Genomic DNA, 5,382 nt, shown 5'->3' on the forward strand with positions numbered 1-5,382 from the left:
CGAGGAATCCGGGACTCGCTGCGTTTTCTGGTGCGGCCAGGATGTACGGACGTGACGCTGAGGACTGTCGTGGTGGATCTTCTGACGGGCATTCTAGGCCTAGGGGTAAGGGACATATTATGCTTGCAAGATTTCCCGAATCAACATTTATATGACGTAACATTTTATTCTACTGAGGTCTGCTGGGAGGTATACGAAAAATTCAAGTTGGTGGCGGAAACTGAAGTTGGGAGGAAATTCGGAGTGCAACCCCTTTTCATGCAAGAAGAGAAGGTAATTACGGTACATCTGTATAACCCTTTTGCAGATATCAATTTAGTCAGAGCTTTCCTGGGAAATTATTGTGACAAGCTGAGAGGTGGAGAGAAGGTCTTCAACAATTTCCAGATTTGGTCCGGAAAATATCGTTTTTTTGGGACCTTCAAATCAGACATTAGCTGTGTGGGAGGAGTTAAAAGGCCTCCCGCAGTATTTACAGTTGGAGGAGAAAGGGGTTTCCTTTTCTACCCAGGACAACCAAGGTATTGCCGGAAGTGCATGAGGTATGGGCATGTAAGCAATGAGTGTGACCAAGAATTGAAGTGTCGTTTCTGTGGGAAAGGAGGCCATGTCGCGCGCGAGTGTAAGGAGAGCAGAGTATGTGACATCTGTAAAAGATCTGGGCATGTGGCAAAAGATTGTGAACTATACCGAACCGCGAGAAAGGAGTGGCTGTCTACTGTGTTACCTGAGGGGAAGGAGAAAAGGGAAAACAGGCAGCAGAGGCCGCGAAGTGGTGCAAAGGAGAGTACTGGGAGTTCTGCTGGTGTGGCGGACCCTCCTGGTGAATCTCCGGAGCATACGGCCAGTGAAGCTGCGCCCGAGGGACAGACAGGTGATGTGGCAGGAGCAGGAAGCACGACCGCTGCCACTGTGAATGAAGTGGTGGGGGGCAGTGCGGGCTCGGATGCCGCGGATGTTTTGCCGGGTGAAGAGAATGGTAATGGAGGTCTGAAGCCCTCCGATGGAAGACAGGAAGAAGGAAGGCAGAATGAGGAGATGATCCAGGAAAATGTGGTGGAGACAGGTCGGACATCATCTTTGTTTGGGAGCCTGTCAGACAGTGAATCTGAGGAAGGAGATATGGACACTGTTAGTGACATTGAATGTGGTCAGAGGATGGAGGATGCTTTCACGCCACCGGAGGACTCGGACACTTCCGCTATTAAAAGGCCTAGGGGGAGTGTGCCTGGGTCTGGGGGGGTGGAAGGTGGATTAATATCCGAAGATGGGGACTCTGAGGAGGAGTCCGCCAGCTCTCCAGTTACTTGGAGGAGAAAGAAGAGTTTGTCTGATGTAGGTGGTGCAGAAGGCAAGATGGACTTTTAAGTTTTTCGTTATGGCTATGTTTTTTCTATTTTTGATGGCTCTATCAATAGGGTCCATAAATGTGAGAAGTGTTGTGGCTAAGGATAGGAGAGTGGTGGTGTTCGATGAGATCAGCAAATACAATATAGACCTTGTGTGTTTGCAAGAATGTGGAGAAGTGTGTGGGCCTTCAGTTGATTGGTCCTGGGGTCCTTCGGTATGGTCACCTGCTTGTGTGTCCAGGAGTGAGGGGGTTGGTATGGTTGTGAAAAATCCCAATGTGAGTATTATGTCACATGAAATTATTATTCCAGGACGACTACAGATAGTGACTGTGGAATTTTTAGGACAACAGGTGAGGGTGATAAATTGTTATGCCCCTGCAGAGAAAAGAGAAAGGATTAAGTTTTTAAGAACAGTTAAAATATACTTACCTGGGAGAATTCCAACTGTCCTGGTGGGAGACTTCAACTGCATAAGGAGAAGTGGGGACCGGCAGGGAGCCTGTAGTGACGGTGGGATGGACGCTTCATCCAGGGTCCTGAATGAAATGATAGAAGACTTTAAGATGTATGATATAACAGAGGAGGTGGGAAAGGGCAATGTCATTTATACTTACCATTCCGATAAGGGTACCGTGAGGTCACGGATTGATTTTATTTTCGTGTCCCGGTTCCTTAAGAGTGAAGCATATCATGTTTTTCCAATGTTGTTTTCTGACCATTCTTTAATTTGTGGTTCTTTTAAGTTGGAGGGGGGGGTGGAATTTGGACATGGTCTGTGGAAATTGAATTGTTCACTCTTGGAAGATGAAGGGGTGGCTGGACGTTTTGTTGTTTTTTTTAAAACTCTGGAAGACAAAAAACAGGGTTTTGATGATTTATTAGAATGGTGGGATTGGGTTAAAAAGCAGGTGGCTTGTTTCTTTAAAAAAGTTGGGGCAGAGAAAGCTAAGGAGAAAAGGGAGACTGGGAAGAGGTTGTTAGAGAGAGTGCACTTTCTCTATCGATGTAAAAGGTTGGGGCTGGAGGTGGAGGAAGAGTTAAAGGAGGTGCAGGAGGAGAGGAGGAAGATGATAAAAGAGAAAGGGAAAGGAATTGTTTTCAGAGCCAAGGTGCAGAACATGGAGGAAAATGAGAAATGCTCTAGGTTTTTCTTTAAAAAAGCCTTTGGCCCTAAGAAAATAATGGAGAAGATGCTGGATGGCCAAGAAGAGGTAGAAGGGAGGAGGATGAGAGATGGTGTGAGAAGGTTCTATCAAGATCTGTATGGAGGAGAGGAAGAAGCCACTCTGGAGGAGGTAAAAGAGTACTGTGAGGTGTTGCAAGGAGGACTGGAAAAGGAAGAAGAGGCCTTTTTGACGGATCCGGTGGGGGAGGCGGAAATTGAGAGAGTGCTCAAAAGGATGGCAAAAAACAAGACCCCAGGAGGAGATGGCATGCCAGTGGAGTTTTATCTCAAGCTTTGGCCTTGTTTAAAAACACATCTTGCGGAAGTACTAGGATACTGCATGACGTCTGGGAGGTTGGCTGCCTCCATGAAGGAGGGGGTCATTGTCCTATTATATAAAAAGGGAGAAGAGAAGGACATCAAGAACTGGAGGCCAATAACCCTTTTGAACTTGGACTATAAGATCTTGGCCAAGATTTTGGCAGATAGAATGAAGGAGGTAATTGGGAAGGTGATTGGGGACTGGCAGGTGTGCGCAGTCCCGGGAAGGAGAATTGCGGACAATCTAGTTCTGCTAAGAGATTTGAGCTATTACGCGCAGTGCAACAATTTATCTCTGGCGGTGGCAGGTTTTGACCTAGAAAAGGCATATGATAGGGTGTCACACCAGTTCATGTTTCACGTGCTTCAAAAGCTAGGATTCTCCAGTGGTTTTATTAGTATGGTGAGGAGTCTTTATGCAGGAGTTTGTAGCAGAATTCTAATAAACGGAATCCTGTCAGAGCCTTTTGAGGTCAAATCTGGGGTAAGGCAGGGTTGCCCCCTGTCCCCAGTCCTGTTCATATGTGTTATGGAGCCTCTCCTTCGGCAGGTGCAACAAGACAAGGCCTTTGAGGGGTTCTTTGTTCCTGGTGGGAACGGAGATAAGGTAAAATCCCTGTGCTATATGGATGATGTAACATTCCTGTGCAAGTCCCGAAGAGATCTCACAAGGGCAGAACTACAACTACAGTTGTTCGGAAGTGTTGCAGGGATGCGAGTTAATTGGGGCAAAAGTGCTGTTTGTACTTTAAGTGGGCTGGATGATATCCCTTCTGGCAGGATTAAGAAGGTCGACAAAATAGAAGTGCTGGGTATAAGCTTTGAAAGAAATTTACAGAGTCAGGAGAATGCCGTGAAATGTGTCAATAAGCTGTCAAAAAAACTTGACTTTTGGAAGCTACGTCGGTTGTCATTGACAGGCAAAACCCTTATTACGAAAGCAGTTTGCTTACCTTTATTGCTTTATTTTGGTATTATTTTTCCGTTCAATAAGAGATGGATACAGAAAATCGAAAGGCTTTTGTGTGTTTTTTTCTGGGGAGCGAAAATGGAGCGGGTGGCGAGAGCTACTATTGTTAAAGAAGTAAAGCTAGGAGGTTATAACTTTCCCAAGGTAGAGACTTTTATGGGGATGCACTCTTGGCTGCTGCATTTTAAAACCTTTTCTGGTGGAGGGAAAACTAAATGTTTTATGAAGTATCTGATGGGATGGTATGTGGTGCGGTGGGGTTGGGGGAAACGGGACCTTACCAAGCCCGTGGCTCTTGTACCTCCCCCCTATTACACAAAATTGAAGATATGGTATGACAAAAACCTTTTGGGTAATTTGGGTGCTGGTGCGGTAGTAAAAAATATCTTGGTGAAGTGGCTGAAGAAGGATGAGTTGATTTCCAATATTGCTGACCTTAGACCGAGACAAGTGGAGGAATGTTGGAGGAACTTAGAGACGGAGGGTGTGACTAATAAGCAAAAAGAAATTGTTTGGATGGGGTTCCATGAATGTCTGTTGACAATGTTCTTTTTAAAACTAAGAGATTTGGTGAGGAATGAGACATGTGTAAGGGAAGGGTGTGGTGGAATTGAAAGGGTGAGGCATGTCTTTTTGGAATGTTTTTTTGTTAAAAAAGTGTGGAGGAGGTTGGCGGGTTTTGTGGAAAATGTGTTGGGGATGAAGAAAGTCACACAAGAATTATGTCTATATGGTTTGGTGGATGGTGGGGCTGATGTGAGGAGGAAGGGGTGGATTTTGTCAGCGATTGTGAAAGAGGTGATTTGGGAGGCAAGGTGTGGATATAAGAAAGGAAGTTTTGTTCTGACTGAAGAAGAATGTAAAGACTGGGTGTTGAGTAAGGTGTATTGTGTATTACTATATGATAGGAAGGTGATGGGGGTGGAGGAGGCAAATTGTTTTTGGAATTTTGGGAGGTGGAGGTTAAGATAGGGTGGTGGAGGGAATGTGTTTCTGTTGTGTATTGTGTTTTAATGGTGTTTTTTTGATACTATGTTTTATGAAAATACTTACCTGAATGATGAAAGGAACGCTGCTTGATCTTTTGAGAGTTGCTTGAAGAAGTTCTGAGTATGCGATTCATTCTGAAGGAAAAGAAAAAAAAAAAAAAAAAAAGGTTTAATATGTTCCTATGTAAATGTATACACAATATTCCACCCATAATCCCCATGTAGAAAAATAATTATATGCATATTCTTATCAGAAATGGCTTAAATACGTTCCTATGTATATTTATAAACGATATTCCACCCATAATCCATATGTAGCAAAATAATTATATGTGTATTTTTATAAGAAATTGGATAAATATATTCCTATGTATGTTTAAGAAACAATATTCCATCCATGATCCCCATGTAGAAAAAGAATTATATGTATATTCTTATGAGAAATGGGTTAAAAAGTTACTATGTATATTTAAAAACAGTATTCCGCCATTAATCTCTATGTAGAAAATAATTATATGCATGTTCTTACCAGAAATGGGTTAAATCAGTTCCTATGTATATTTATAAACAATATTCCACCTATAA

General features: G+C 43.5%; 1 long non-coding RNA gene across 1 annotated transcript; it reads right to left on the reverse strand.

Annotated features, from left to right (window-relative positions):
* Nucleotides 1-1,611: 1,611 nt before the first annotated feature.
* On the reverse strand, nucleotides 1,612-4,946 carry LOC141130003 (uncharacterized). Its single transcript, XR_012241942.1, has 3 exons — nucleotides 4,862-4,946; nucleotides 1,967-2,197; nucleotides 1,612-1,888 (listed from the first exon to the last, which is right to left on the reverse strand). It is a non-coding gene; the product is annotated as an uncharacterized lncRNA (long non-coding RNA).
* Between the last annotated feature and the right edge of the window lie 436 nt (nucleotides 4,947-5,382).

The sequence above is a fragment of the Aquarana catesbeiana genome, linkage group LG02 (assembly GCF_042186555.1).
Source record: "Aquarana catesbeiana isolate 2022-GZ linkage group LG02, ASM4218655v1, whole genome shotgun sequence".
Taxonomy (NCBI): Eukaryota; Metazoa; Chordata; class Amphibia; order Anura; family Ranidae; genus Aquarana; species Aquarana catesbeiana.